The 17,121-nt window shown below is 34.3% G+C and overlaps 1 long non-coding RNA gene across 1 annotated transcript; it reads right to left on the reverse strand.

The window, feature by feature from the left end:
- Positions 1-341: 341 nt before the first annotated feature.
- Positions 342-9,854, reverse strand: LOC148266279 (uncharacterized). The gene is made up of 2 exons (XR_015818760.1): positions 9,643-9,854; positions 342-2,094 (listed from the first exon to the last, which is right to left on the reverse strand). It is a non-coding gene; the product is annotated as an uncharacterized LOC148266279 (long non-coding RNA).
- Between the last annotated feature and the right edge of the window lie 7,267 nt (positions 9,855-17,121).

Consider the following 17,121-nt stretch of genomic DNA (forward strand, 5'->3'; position numbering starts at 1 on the left):
GAAATTATATATTTTAAATAAAAAGATCTCTTGGTTCGACAGCTTACTCTGTTCACTTTCAAATTAATATGTAATCATATAGCATTTGCACCAAAAAGAAAGTGTTTAATAGATAAAAATTTTATTGATCCTGTAAATATGAAGGAAAATTACCTGTGTAAGCAGCTGAATCACTCTCATCTATTTTCAAGATATCTTCTAGAGATGTTTCAGATTTAAGCTGATTGAAATATTAAATGTCAGGAATCATTGGAAAAATATAAAGAAAGTTCGTTTAAGTATAAAAATAAGTACAGTGACTTTATCTTTATGATGGCCAACTCAATACAGTTCAACAACTCTTTTGCACAAATTTTCTGTGAATTATGTAAGACACAAAAACAAACATTCAAGACCTTCTCAACATCACCCCTAGAATTAATTGATTCATATATTTTTAGAAGCTCTGCAACACGCAGGAGCAAATCTGTCTGTGAATCACAATGCTGACAATAGTACTCAATATCCATCGAATGCTTCCTCTAACTGTTCACACGAGTAACATGCCCACATATATAACCTTGACCAACTATTACCTCCCATTTTATGGTTTTGCAATAAAGAATACAACAACACACATGGTAGAAATGAAATTCACTACAACAAATGTCACAAGGCATGAGAGTTGAAAGTGGATTTTCTTTTTCTACCACCAGACTATTGCATGGCCTATTTCTAGCATTACAAGACACACCACTAGACTATGAATCAGACATAAAAGTTCTTCTATCTCCTCAGGAGGTATAGAAAAAAAGGTCTGCTTCACTATATTGCCTATTAGAAAGCAACATTGAGAAAATAAAATATTCAAAAATTTAAATGAAATAAGCGTGAATAAGATCAAAACATTCTATACACGAATTTATACTTTTAAGGAAAACATAGCAAAATAGGAGCTAGTAAACAATGGAGCTCTAGATAGTAACCTAAGAGCATTTTATAGAAACTTCTTGAATGCAACATACAAACAAGGAAGATCAATTCTTTCCAAGAATGAGAATATGTTCATCAGGTTAATTTTAGTAGATACGTAATTAGGTTAAAGATTATTTGGTCTTCTTTGCTCATAGATGATAAGTAGTAAACTAGTAATAAATTGATTGAAAAAAAACCATGAAATAAAAGAATTTGTCATCACAACATCATCTTTTGACAAAACTTATCAAAGACAGAATAATTTTTCACATGAAAATAAGTAAATAAAATATATATATACTTATATAGAAACAAATCCAAGCTAATGCACATTTAAAATTATGAAATTAAAATTAGTATTAACTAGAGTTTGTTATACCTGACCATTTGTTAGTTTCACCTATTTTGAGGGGATCTTATAGCTGAATGAAGCAAAAAATATCTCAATATCCACATCAGGAAATGCTGCACAAATATTTCTTTTAACGAAAAGCTTGCTTGTAAAAATATGTATTCTACCCAATTGATCATCCAAACAGGAAAGAGGCTTTTGAAGATACAGATACCTATATAAGAAATAGTTATTACTAGCAACTCTTTTCCCCATCTTCTAGTGCCAGATATCTCCAGGTTGAGGAAAATTTACTAGATCATATGGTAAACCTTCATCAGACTCCTCAGGCAATACTAGCCTAAGAGAAAAACCATTATGCCTTAAAATAGATGTGCCTCCATTGCTTTCATCACGATTATCATTATCCATATTTTTCATTTTCTGCTAATAAATTTGGGACTGGAAAACTGCAATTAGTTCTGCTTCAATATCATTAATAGCTAGGATTAAACTTTCAAAACACTGAAAATATGTTGTTGTACTCTAAAACTGAACCTTAGGCAATGCTTAGACGGGTCATAACCTGGGTCTCATTCTACTGACATGGTTGTAAGCCTTGCCCAAGGGTTAGTTATATTTTCCAATTCCTGTTAAAGTGCAAGCCTTCGGCAAGGCACAGAAACTAATGCATGCTGCGGCTGTGGGGTCTTAGCCTTGCCCAAGGGTAAGACTGTGATAGATGGAAATTTTACAATTCCCGATCTTGTTTTCTGTGGTTCTTCCCAGCTTGAGATTCTAACTTCTATCTGCATCAAGATGGACAAAAATAACTTAATTAAGTAGTAAACAATTCATTTTAGACACACAAAATATGTGACAAGGGTGTTGTTTTTACACCCTATCAATTTATTTTTTTCCATTTTCTACTAATAAGTTGTTGGGACTGGCGAGCTGCAATTAGTTCTATTTCAATGTCATTAGTAGCTAGGATTAAACTTTCAAAACACTAAAACCGAACCTTTAACCATACTAAGAGGAATTCCTTTATATAATTATTGATGTAATTACATATCACGTTACCAACCTAAAAAGCCCTTGTTTCTATGAAGCAAGAAGATGGCATCCACAAAAGAAAAGAAAGGTTCTTCTACTTAAATGCAAACCTTCATAGTCTCATGCCACTTTCAAGTTAAGGGTTTAATGTTAGATTTTTTCAATAAATGAGCTTAATGTGGGCTTTACTATACGTAACATACTATCGATTTATGGTCTCGTTTAAAAGTGATCGAATACAGTTAAACAAAATTGAGCATAAATACATCAAGTTTAGGTATAATATTAATATGTGTGTATACCATTTTTGTAATTTCTCGTTTTATAATGGATCAAATAAAAAATACAAAAGTAAGTCGATATAAACAGGCAGTTATGGTTCTCGAATCACATGCGTGCCATTTTATTTTTTAAAAATTTTGTCACCAGAGTAAAACAGTTTTTGAGACTGGATATTGATTCGGAAGTATCTACCGCAGGACGCAATCAAATCTTCTACGATGGATCCAAATACATTTCCATTCATCCTTTCTCATTGGTTCAGTACGAGATTGCATGTTTAGATTTATCATATCTGTTTTGATTTGAAAAAGTTTTCTAATAATTATTATCAAAGCATTTCTTGTATTGGATTTTTTGAGATTCAAGTTTTTTTTTTTTTTTTTTGGATTTTGGACTTAAGATTTAGGATTAGAAATATATTTATGTATATTAAAAGCAGAAGAAAAGAAATATATATGTATATTAAAAATATATATATACATACATACAACAGAAAAAAGAAAAACAACGACCAACCACCATTGCATGAAAAAGAGAATCTGGTGGTCACGCAACGGTTCGGCAACCGAAATGACTGTCGAATCTCATGCGTAATGGCCAATTTTTTTTCTTCCCATTATAGAAGAAGCTCGAATGCCTTTGGGCCCAAAAAAAAATTGTTTAGGCTTCAGGCTTCAGGCTTCAGGCTCAAAATAATTTTCTTTGGGTTTTCTTTTAAGTTTTAATTTGAAGTTATATGGGCTCTTGTAAAAAAAAAAGAAAAAAAGAAAGAAGGGAAAATAAAAGAGGCTCACCTGTGCGTGGCCCACAACCCAGACGGGTTTCAAGCTGGGCCGACTCGCCCAAGACCTAACCTACCCAGTAACCGACTCGTATGACCCAACTAGAAGTTGATCAGTCAACAGTCAACAGTCAACAGTCAACCCTTTAACTAAAAAAAAATCAAGTCAATTGTTATTTTTATTTTTTGGTCATTTCTATGGTTGATTTTGTTCTTAATTCAATCTAAATTTTGTTTTAATTTTGAGTTTAAATATTAGTATGTGTATATACATATTGAAATAAATCGATTTATACAACATGTTAATAAAGTGACATCTTTTGTGGATAATTTATTTATTTCACAATGTAAGTGGTTGCATGGGTGTAATTTATATAAATATTGATCGGCCCAAAGAAATGTTAATATTTAATATAATTGCATTCCTATTTAGGGTAATAAATATGTAATAGTTATTCAGTATAACATGTGAACTTTAAATCGGCCCAAAGAAAGATTTATTGTTTGATATGTACTCACTGTATGTATTTAATTACTGTTATAAGGTATCATTTACAAGTTAATATTATGTTCAAAGATAGAGTGTTAATGGAGTGCTCGGTATCTTAATATGGGATATACCTTTATTTTAAATTTATTATTAAAGTTAATGGTTTTAATATTTTTTTTTATATGAGTATTAATTAATTAATTTATTTTTTTATGTTCTTTGTTCAGTTTCCTATACTGTTGGGAGTACCATCGGGAATGTGAATTCCATCCCAATGCTAAACAACACAAACTTTAAGCAATGGAAGAATAATGTTTGACTTGTGCTCAGGGTTATGGATTTGGATTGGGTTTTACGAGTTGACCAACCCGATCAGATTACTCATGTTAATATCCCTGAGAAAAAGAATGAGTTTAAATGATGGGATTAGTGGGATCGGTCAAATCGTATGAGTATGTTGATTATGAAACATGTCATTCTATAGGTTTTCTGAGGCATTATGTCCGATGAGATCACAATAGATAAAGATTTTTTTTTTATTTTCTATAACAATGTTTTGTTAGAAGTGATGAAGCTTAGGCATGTATACTTTTGTCGACTCTTATTTTCATGAGGTATAAAGAAAATAGAAACATCAAAGAACACATAATGGAGATGTCACATGTGCATGCAAAACTCAAGGCACTTAGAGTGAATTTGTCAAAAAAAGTACTTGTGTACTTTATTTTAATTTCTCTTCTACCATAGTTCAATCATTTCAAGGTGACATACAACTATCAGAAGGAATCCTAGAATCTGAATGAGCTCATTTCACATTGTGTTCAAGAGAATAAAAGGCTCAAGTCTGATAAGATAGAGATTGTTCATTTAGCAGTGATCTCAAAGGATAAGAAGAATAAGAAAAACAAACAGGTAAATATGTTGTTGTTCCAGTACAATAGAAGAAGCAACAGAAAGTTTAAATTGAAGATATTTGTTTCTTATGTAAAGCTCTAGGATACCATAAGAAGTAATGTGTTAATTATAATGCGTGACGCGCAAAGAAAAGTATGTTTCTTAATTTTATTTGTTTTGAGGTTAATTTAACTTTTGTACCTACACACACCTGGTGGATAGATTATGATACCACAATTCACATTAATGTGTCTATGCAGGGTTGCCTCCATTGTCGCAAGCCAAGTGATGGTGTAAGATTTATTTATATGGGTAATGGCAAACCAGTCGATGTGAAAATAATTGACAAATTTATATTGTTGTTAACGACTGGATTTTATTTGGATATAAAAGAGACGTTTATTATACTGTCATTTAGATGGAGTATGATTTCTATTTATGTATTGGACAAATTTGATTATTCATGTTCATTTTAAAGATGAAAAATTTAGTCTTTTTTTCCATTCATATTTGGTTGGTTCTAATTCTTTATCAGCGCATGATAATATTTATTTGCTTAATACAATTAGTTCTTATAATGAATAATTGTATGTTAATACAAGAAGTGTAAAGAGAAAATTAACCAAGGAGAATTTCGTTTCATTCTAGTACAAGAGATTAGGTCATATCTTCCAAAGGAGAATTGAAAGACTTGTGTCATATATAATTCTATATCCTCTTGATTTTATAGATTTTAACAGATGTGTCCATTGTATCAAGGAAAAACGTGCAAACATTAAGAGATTTTATGCTAACAGGGCTATAAACATATTAGAACTCATTCATAAAAATATTTGTGGACCGTTCCATACGGCTTCTTATAATGGTCAACAATATTTCATAATGTTCATAGATGATTATTTCAAATATGGCTAACTACATTTCATTTACGAGAAGTCTCAGTTCATAGATGTGTTCAAGAGTTTTAAAGTAGAAGTTGAGAACCAACTCAATAAAAAGATTAAATGTGTTAGATCTAAACGTTGTGGTGAATACTATGGTAGATCTGACGGATCAGGTAAACAGCGTCTAGGACATTTTACTTGACTCCTATAAGAATGCAGTATCGTCCCATAGTACATCATGTTAGATTCTCCTAGCATGAATGGCATTGCTGAAAGGCGAAATAGAACACTTAAGGACATTGTGAGGAGTACGATGAGTCATTCTATCTTACCTGAGTCACTCTAGGGAGAAGCATTAAGACCATAACATATTTACTCAACAGAATTCTAACTAAAGCAACTATAAAGACCCCTTATGAGCTTTAGACGGGTAAAAAGGCTAATTTGACACATTTGCGCATTTGGAAATGCCTAACTAAGACCAAGTCTTATAGGCCACAGAAAAAAAAAATTAGACTCAAGAACTGTTAGTTGCTATTTTATTGGTTATTCTGAACGATACAGGGGTTAAAAGTTTTATGATCCCACTTTTAAGATAATTTTTAAGACGAAAATTATCCAATTATTTGAGAATGTTGAGTTTGCAATGAGAGAAAGAGTTCGAGACTTTATCTTTGAAGAAGAATGGATCGATATTCCTATTCCCTTTGTTGCTTTTGACACTGATCAGGATAAGATTCTTATACCTAGTATTATTAATAAGCAAATCTAAATCAAGAAAATGTCATAGTATCTCCCGTTCCTGTTCAAAAAATTATTCTTAAAGCACAAATTTCACACCCTCAAGAACCTATGTCATTAAAAAGATCCATTAGAGATAGAAGAAGTGCAATATCAGATAATTATATTGTATTTATCCAAGAACATAAGTTTGATATTGGTACGATGGTGGATGATCTTATCAACTTCTGTCAAGCCATGAAAAGTTGTAGCTCTCAAAAGTGAATTAATGCCATGAATGAAGAGATAAATTCCATGAAGGACAATGACATTTGGGATCTTGTTCCATTACCTAAGGATGCGAAATCCATTGGTTGCATAGGGATATTTAAGACCAAGATGGATTCAAAAGGTAATGTCAAGAAGTAGAAGGTTTGTCTTATTGTTAAAAGCTTTATACAGAAAGAAGGCATCAATTATAAGAGACTTTCTTTTCAGAGTAGCATATTTTGATCTTGAGTTACATCAGATGGATGCTAAGACAATGTTTCTCAATGGTGACATTGATGAGACAATTTATATGGTCCAACTAGAAAATTTTATATTTGTAGATGCGAAGCAAATGATTTGCAAACTAAGAAAATTTATCTATGGACTTAAACAGACTTACCATCAATGGTATCACAAATTTCATCAAGTTGTCATCTCGTTTGGTTTTCAAATGAATTTAGTGAAAGATTGTGTATACCACAAGTTTAGTGGGAGTAAGTATGTTTTTCTAGTTTTATGTGTCGATGACATACTATTTATCAGTAGTGATATAGGTTTAGTACACAAAATCAAGAGATTTTTTACAAAGAAATTTGATATGAAATTTCTTTGGGATGTCTCTTTTATATTAGGGATTCAAATATACCGGGATTACTATCGGGGTATTCTTGGATTATCACAAAAGCAGTATATCGAAAAGGTTCTTAATAGGTTTGACATGCAAGATTGTAAATCAGGTGACTCCCTTGTGTTTGAATGAGACAAGTTTACTCTAAGTCATTGTCCCAAGAATGACCTAGAGACTACGGAGATGCAAAATATTCTTTATGTTTCAGTTATAGAGAGTCTTATATATGCACAAGTTTATACGTGTCCAGATATTGCATACATTTGGGATGTTAGGTAAATATTTAAGCAATCCAAGTATAGATCATTGAAAAACTGTCAAACGTGTCATACGGTATCTATAGATAATAAAAAATTACATGCTCACATACATGAGGTTAGATCAGTTGGAGATCATTGGCTATTTTGATTCTGATTTTGTTGGATGTCAAGACAGTAGAAAATCTACATCAGGCTATATCAATTTATTTGCTTGGGGAGCTATTTTCTGTAAGAGTGCTAAGCAAACACTTGTAGCCTGTTTTACTACAGCAGCATAGTTTGTAACTTGTTATGAGACATCCAATCATGGAATATGGCTGTGAAATTTTATCATTGGGTTGCTTATGGTTGATGGCATAAAAAGACCATTAAAGTTATTTTGTAAAAATAAATCTGTAATTATGTATTTCAATAATAACAGGAGCTCGACGAAGTCAAAACATATAAATATCAAGTTCCTCGTTGTTAAAGAAAGAGTTCAGAGTAAGTAGATATCAATATAACATATTGAAACAAACTCCATGATTGTGGATCCACTCACTAAGGGATTACTGTCTAAGGTCTTTTATGAGCACACTGCTTATATAGGTGTTGTATCTTTAGATGATGTATAAGTTCAGTGGGAGTCTTGCACCATAATTGCATTTATTTTGTAAGACATGTCATAAACTTTGTACTTTAGTTTTGGTTTGTGGATATATGATTTAATTTCAGTTATTATGTTTTGGTTTATTGAGTTACATATTATCTCTAAGTTTTCTTATAGGTAATCTCACAAAGGTTAAGGTAGGACCAGTTAGAAATAGACATACTTAGATCATATAACACGTAATTTTCATATCGCACATCTATGATTGATCCACGTTGTTTGATTATACTGATATATGTGGTCATCGATGGGTTTACCTACGATAGTTGTAGCTAAGACCACTTTAATCTTTTGTCATTATGATTGATGGACGAGATTGTTTGGTAATACATTCTGGTATTGATAATATAGTTCTGAGTACTCCTACGGTTATTTAACGTATAGCTAAGGTATCACATAAAGTCCAAGTAGGATATTGTTGAGTTTTTTAACAAATGAGCTTATTGTAGGCTTTATTATGCTTAACAGACTATTAATTTATGGGCATGTTTAAAAGTGATCAAGTACTATTAAACAAAATTGGTTCTTAACGCATCGGACGTAGGAATGGGTTTAATATGTACGAATACCATTTTTAAACGTTTTATGATTAGTAAAATGAAAAATCCAAAAGTATGTCAATAATAAGCAGTTATGATTCCCAAATCACATGCACACCATTTTATTTTGCTAAAATTCTGTCACTAGAGAAAAATAACTTTTAAGGCAGTGTGTTAATTCAGAAGTATCTACCGCACAACGCAATCAAATCTTCCGTGATGGATCCAGGTATGCTTTTGTTCATTTATCATTAATTCGATACGAGATTGCGTGTTTAGATTCATAAGATCTAGTTTAATTTGTAAAAATTTTATAACATTTAAAACATATTATATGAATGGATTAACCATAAAAGCTTGAGTTTTTACAAATCCATCGTATCTACAGCAGAATTCAATTAATTAGATAAATTTTAGCTAAGGTAAAAGATAAATTTTACTATTCTACTTCACTTGAGAAGGCACCACATTAGAAGTCTTTTTGTAGTTTCCAAATTACAAAACCCAATAGTCAACTCAGTTTAACCATGCATACAATCATTGGCCTAGTCATTAGTAACCAACGGTAATCATGACTAACAATGACAAAATTTCACATTCTTTCTGACAAACATTTGTGTCCTTTACCCAACCCAAAAAAAAAATCTCATTACAATTTCATAATCATAATTCTATTAAACAAATAATTAGAAATACGCTAAGTTAAGGGAATAATCCTAATATAAAGACAATTATCTTTGCAAAATGTATCCACCTAGATTAAACGTACATTAGGTTTAAAATATCCCTCCTCAATAATTTAAGAAGTCATTAATTTCAAGCAAATTGCATCAATAACAATAAAAATAGAGGGAATAATAAAACATCTGGCAAAACTAAATGAACTCATAAAACGTCAACTTACCTTCAACGAGAGCAGCAACGGTCTCAAGTCACTATTAATGACGTCTTTGATATGCGAAAAACACAAAAAGATGTATGAAAAAATTGTTTGAATGTGGCAAGGAAACAACATTTCATCAAGGGAAAAATTAAAATCATTGCACTAAGACAGAGAGAGATAGATAGAGAGAGAAAGAGAGAGCCAACTCCAAGGATTCAAAGAAGTGACAGAGATGAAATTAAGAACGCCGAGATAGGGGAAAAGACAACGATATTGGCAAATTGAATAACTTTTGTTGTTTGTTTGTTTTTTTTTTAAAAAAGAGCAAGCAACAGTTGAGTCGTGAGAAAGTTTCCAAAATCTAAATTTATAAAATAATAGTTTTTCCCTCTTGAGAAACTATCCCGTGGAGGAAACTATCTAGTGCATCCATCATAAGATTTATATCGTCATTCAATAATAACAATTTTAATTCGCACATTATATATGTAATTAAAAAAAGGGAAATTATGAAAAATATCATATACTTGTGACATCTCAAATTGTATTTTAGACTTTAAGACTTTCCTTTTTATAAACTTGCCTTTAGTAGGTATTTATTACCATATTTCATTATTTTCCCAAAGGGATAATTCTATGCTATTGGAGAGTTTTATATTTCCAAGTACTTAGTTGGATTTGAAAAAAAAAAAGTACTTGCTTAGTTAGTTTTGTATTTTATAATAGTCATGTAACTTCATTAAATAATTATTGAACTATTACAAAGCTATTGCACATATTAATTGTTTATAGTGATAGTGAAATGTAGATTGATACAGTAAGCTAGATATTGTAATATAACTATAATTATTATTTTTAATTATTTTAATATTTAAAGAATAATAATTTTAATATTTAAAAAATAAATTGGAAAAAATATCATAAGGAAAAGATAATCTATCATGTGTGTAAACTAGATGATCTATTAGCATCCAAATATCTCAACTTGTTTCTCTTGTAGTATCTTTTTCCTTTACCTATAACACCATTTTGCTTAGCAGTGCAATTGTGAACTGTTTGTTTTACTGAAGGTTATATTCTAAGTAATTATAAAATAATTATAGATAGATACAAAAAAAACTGAATATATGAGATCAAAATAAACCTATAAAAAGATTTTAGCAATATAAAAAAATTAATAAATTAATTTATGAAGTTTGGTAACTTATTATAATTGGTATATAATATTTTTTTCTATTACAATTGCTCTTTGAAGTTTTTTGTTTATTTTCAAGGTGCAGTTTGCTTTCAATTTTTAATGGAAAAAATTAAAAATAATTAGATCATATTTGAATGCATTAAAAAATTATCTAAGTAATTAATTAATTAGATTAATAGATTAATAAACTAATAATAATATTAGATCTATTTTTCATTGTTATGAACTTATTAATTTCATTCCTTAGTTAAAAGTTATTTTTTAGTCATTTTCTAAAACATTGAAACATGATTTAATTATTTAGCTTTTTTCGTTACAAAATTATAATATTATAACAAAAAAAAATATTGTGATGTCAAACTTTTAGAATTAATTTAATAATTTAGTTTAAACAAATAAATAAGTGCATAAATCAAAACTTGTTAGGTTTTGATTAAGTTAATACATTTTTTAAGATATGAAAAAAGTTTGAAGAATGACCACCTTATTCTTCATGAAGTTAGGTTGCATTCGACCTGATTTTTTTCAACAATGTATTTCCTCTAAATCTATAACACTCGGGCCAAGAAATTTAGTCCGAGATGATTTTTTTAATTTATAAAATATATATAGAAATAATTAAATTTTTATTTTAATTTAAATTTTGTTAAATTATTTAGAAAAAATGAATTATGGACGAAATTGAAAACAATTCTGAGAAAATGGGTGAAAGTGCGAATAAAGGAGGTGTTTTTGAAAGAAAATTTGAAAACAGTGAGTAAAATCATTAAAAAAAAAATTTGGCCACATGAGACAACCCGAACAGTAGCCACGACGAGTCAGAACGCACCGCGTGGCGGACACACCAACATTGGCTCCACGCGGGAGGCCATGAGGACGATCCACATGTCTAAGCGATCTGACGGTCCAGATCGCATCTTACACGGACGAACAGTTCAGATGCATTCCCTCTTTAGACGCGATCAAATAGATGAGATTGATCGCGATAAACAGCCCAAATTCATCCACGCAATCAGCCTAAACAAGCAACAATCAGACGACTCTTGTCACTCTACGTCGACGTGGATGGACAGCCAGGATCAGAGAGAAGAGAGGTATTTAAGCCTCTCTTCAATCAGCCCCCAAACCCTAGCCGACACCCAACCGGAGAAAAAGAAGAAGGAGGCGGTTGGAAGGAGGACCAGCTACCGGAGGGACGCCGTCGCCGTAGCACTAGAGCCACCACTGATCACTAAGAGAGGTAACATTTTTTCTTTCCCGCTCGAAATTTAATCACGAGTGCCCTATGCCAATATCGGAGCCAAAGGGTCGAGCGATGAGGCAAAAATTACGGACAAAACTCGGCTGAGCTGCTATAGCCAAAACCTAAAATCCTCTTCGATGACTCTCTTCCCTTTTCTCATTTCGCGTAATTTTTTTACCACTATATTCTCTGTTCTTTTCTTGTGCAGGTTAGCCGAAGGGGAACTTCAATTGTGAAGGAAGACCGGTGGAGCCACTGCACTTGAAGACCTTCTATTAGTAGGGTTTCGTTTTTTGTCTTTTCTAGCTAACTGAGGCCTCCTAACTGCATTTTTTTTGCAAGTCTATGTACAAAACAAGCCAAAACTTGTGTAAACCGGCCGAAACCGACCAGACTAAGGCAAATCATCGCCTTGAGCGGCGGAGCCGACGCTGGAGTATGACAGTGCCACCATGCTGGAACCATAAAATTGGCCATAAAGGTTTTAAAACGCCTATTTTGGACCTTTTGGGATATTTTTGAATACGTAACGGGTGTTTTAATTTTCACAAAAAAAATTTCAGAAAACTCGGGAACTACTAGAAGATGCAGTGAAAAGTACGGTATTTCAGACACCAATATGATATAAGAATCTATCTCCATATTTTCTATTACGGTAAATTGAGACTTAATAATCAATAATTCTATATTTTGTGAAAATTAGAAAATTCTAAAATTAATTATAGGTCATTAGTGGAGCCAGAACTAATCAGTGCATATTTGCCATAGTTTACTGCTTATTTTCTCATATACTACCTAGAATATTTACTATTATATTGTGTAACAGCCCCGAAAATTTAAAATGGAATTTATATTAAAAATATCAAATGCGGAAGCGAAGTCAAAAATTCGATTAACATCCCTTACACTAAAACCAAAAACGTGCTCACAATATAAAAGATCAAACTACTTAAAGGAGAAACTTGAAAGTAAAAGCTACAAATATGGCTATGGAGTCTTTAGGCGTCCCCTTCGTCGTCCTCCTGCGGAACTGGCTCGGGAACAAGGTCTTCCTGATCTGAAATGATTAAATAAGGAATGAGCTACACTAGCCCAGTAAAGACATCACGATATCTCACCGTCACGGAGGTAAAGGTGGGTAGAAAATACAAAAAAACCAATGGAGCATAATTTACAACAAAACCTTTTATCAATAATAAAACCTTTACCATTCACTTACCCAGTGAAATTCATAAGACAATATACGAAAACAATAACATCATTATCATCATGAAATCATATATAAACTGTATAACGTAATACTTATCAAGCCTTTCGAAATTCAATCGTTGACAATATATTTTCCTCATTTACCAGCCCACTAGTATCCATGGGGATCCATAGGGGTCCCGCTACCCGTTAACCCTTAACACTTGAAATCATATTCGAGGGTCATCCCTATACCCCGTCCGGTATGGGCGCCAAAACTATAAACCTCATTATCCCGTCCGGTATGAGGGTGAAACGGGCCGTCCCCATACCCCGTCCGGTATGGGCGCCAAAACACATAAGATCTTCATACTCCGTCCGGTATGGGAGACCACAATCCTGGTAGGGTTCCCTACGGACCCGGTCTGTCCACCATCTCCCAGGATATCTAATCAGGCTGACCACATTATATAATTACCCACTTACATAATCTTTCATTCTATTTTTCCTCAGTCAGCATCATCAATCACATACAAACAAGCAAAACGGTAATTTATGCCAAACAGACAACATACAATATCAATATCCCAATCATTCAATCCATAATCAGTAAAATAGTAAAATATACACACGAAACTATAAAATAAAAACATCAAACCTCATGCTGCATTTAAAACTGTAAAACAGGCCAAATAACAGTTAACCGACAAACACACTAGACTCGGGCTCCATTAGCGACCTTAAGCAATTTCACACATTCATTGATTCATGAAATACCGTTTTATAATTTATTGAACTTTAAAACCGTGATAGGAAATAGGGTGAGGGGTCCTTACTCGTTTCGGGGTCCGAACACGGCTTCACAGTGCGCTTGCAGGCTGTCCCTAATTTTCCCTGAATTTTTCCCCGGGGAACTGAAACGCACTACTGGTACCTGCACATGTTCTAAAAAATCCCAAATTAGGCCTAGGGCCCCTTTCGACCAATATCACAACTCCGGCACGGCGGCTCCGCCGTGCTCCGGCGACGGCGCCGCCGCTTGCAGCGGCGGTTCGCCTCGGGTTGGCCGTTTTCGGCCGAATTCGGCCACACTCGCATTGGTTCCTGCGATAAAACAACCCTACGGCCCTCGGGGGGCCGAAAATTTACGGAAAACCAAAGCTTACCGGCGGCGGTGCTCTCGGGTGCGGCGGCTCTCCGGTGAAGTTCGTGTTTTGGTGATTCGGCTCCAACCAACCTGTAGAGAAAAGAATGGTGATCACGGTGATATAAAAATTGCATTAAACGGAGGCCGGGAAGGGCCTCATCGGAGGCAAAAACCGAGGAGGGGTGCGGTGGCGCCACTAGCTTTCGGCCGTTTAGCCGGGATTTTGGCTCCGATTTGGCCACTAGGGAAATCAGCGTAGAAAAACGAGTTTGGGGTATGAAATTTACCTCGATCAGCGGTCGAAAATCTCCCCGGTGCGGCGGTGGGTGGCGGCGGCCGGCTCTGGTTCGTCTTCTCCGGCGAGGGCAGGCGGCTAGGGTTTTGTGGTCTGGTGTGGGGGTTCTATTTATACCCTTTTGCCTTTTGATCTTAGCCGTCCATTTTGATTTAATCTGGGCCGTCCGTTTTTGATTAAATCTGGGTCGTCCGTGCGATTACATCTGGGCCGTCCGTGCGCGCGATTGATCTGGGCTGTCCGATTGCGTTCACGCGGATGGCCAACGTGGCCCGTCCCCGGTCGACGTGGTTTTGCCATGTGGCAGGTCCTGGTTGGCCAGGACTGCTGACTGGGTCTGCTGACGTGGCTGCTGACGAGGCGCGCGCGTTTTTTTTTTTTTTTCTCTTCTTCTTTAATTTCCCGGGCGCTACAACTCTCCCCCCCTTAAAGAAATTTGGTCCCCAAATTTACCTCATTGCTCTTGATCGAACAGATGGGGATATTGGGTCATAAATTCTGATTCCAGTTCCCAAGTAGCCTCCCTGGGCGTGTGGTTCTGCCACACGACTTTTACAAATGATATTTTCCGGTTGCGGAGTATTCTGCTCTCTCGGTCCGTGATACCGACCGGTACTTCTTCATAAGACAAGTCCTCTCGGAGTGGAAGCGGTTCATGAGCCAAGACATGAGAAGGGTCCGGATTGTACTTACGTAGCATAGATACGTGAAACACATTATGAACCCGGGAGAGCTCAGGAGGCAGTGCAAGTCTGTAGGCAGTAGTACTAATCTTGTCTAAGATTTCAAAGGGTCCAATATATCTGGGGTTTAATTTTCCCCTCCTGCCGAACCTACTAATTCCCTTGAAAGGGGTGACTTTAAGAAACACCCGGTCGCCACAGCCGCGGTACGACCCGGTACCACAGCCACGGTACCAGCAAGCACCGCCACAGCACATTCCAGTACCCCCACCACATCAGCAGGTGCCACCACAGGGTCCCCCAGTTCACCCTCGGCCGGCCCCAATCCCTCTACCTCGGGACCCCGCTCCTTCCTTGATCGACCCCGGCTTCATAGAGAGGTACAGAAGACTGAACCCTTCTACTTTTGCAGGGGGATCCTCTTCTGAAGAGGTCTAATACTGGCTAGCAGCGTCACGTCAGCAGCCACGTCAGCAGACCCAGTCAGCAGTCCTGGCCAACCAGGACCTGCCACGTGGCAAAACCACGTCGACCGGGGACGGGCCACATTGGCGATCTGCGTTTTTTTTTTTTTTCTCTTCTTCTTCAATTTCCCGGGCGCTACATATTGTGTGCGTTAAATTGCTAATTTTAATTACTTTCTTGGTTATTCAGTTTATCTAATTGTATAGCCCTTATTTGTTGGCTCGTTTTGCAATAAATGTCCAAATTATGTTTTCTTGATTTATGTATCGTCTCTTTGCATGACCTATTGTTGATTTATAAATATGAGATATTTATATGTAATTTGGTGATGGATTGATGATATGAATCTATGTATGAAAAGCTTACGGGGTACTTTGAGAAAGGGTAGAAGGAACCGGTACATAGGAAAAATTCTACTGTGAACATCACATCAGTTGGACAAAACTGAGAAGTCCCATACCGGAAAGGTTGGGAGATATGATTCACCCTCATATCGGACGGTATATCGAGGTGATGGTAAGTTTGGCGTCCATTATCGGATGAGGTATGAGAATGACCGGTTAATTAACAAACTTAGATATTGGGTTCACGCATAGGGGAACATACTATGGGCCCCCAGAAGTACCGGTAAGCAAGTAAAAAGGTAAGTTATTGTTCTTACTCACTTGTATATTAAATCATGATATTATTTGAATAATTATCTTTATAGATCAATTTTAGAAACTTCTAACGGTAAGTATGGAATAAACAATTTTATGTTAAATGAATTTACCTAAATCAATGACTCCATTAATTGTTTTATGATTTTTTTTTACCAAAATTCGATTTTTTTATCAGTAATTAGTGTGGTATTCTTACTAATCTAGTGTAACTCACTCCCATGTTAATCATTTCATATCAAAAAGACAAAGATTCAGATCCTGAATAACATAAGGGTTGTGAATAAGATTACCTCTCGGACCCTATCAAAGTTATAAGTAGAGATTAACCCTATAAGACATTTATTTATTTGTTTTCAATTATTTCTTTTATTTCTTTCATGAACTGCTGTAAAAAAGACATTCCCGTAATTTTATTGGACATCCTAATTTACTGTATAAAAAATATAGATCCAAATTATTATTTGATTTTACTATTTTAATATATATTCATTTCTTTAAAGTTTTGAATTTTTACAAAATTAATAATAGATCTACTAACAGTAAAAAAATGGGAATCTTCATTACATACAAGCAAACACAATTAATATGCTATGATTTTCTCTAATAGTTAGTTTGAAGA

The sequence above is a fragment of the Carica papaya genome, chromosome 4, assembly GCF_054855325.1.
Source record: "Carica papaya isolate Zhongbai chromosome 4, ASM5485532v1, whole genome shotgun sequence".
Lineage (NCBI taxonomy): Eukaryota > Viridiplantae > Streptophyta > Magnoliopsida > Brassicales > Caricaceae > Carica > Carica papaya.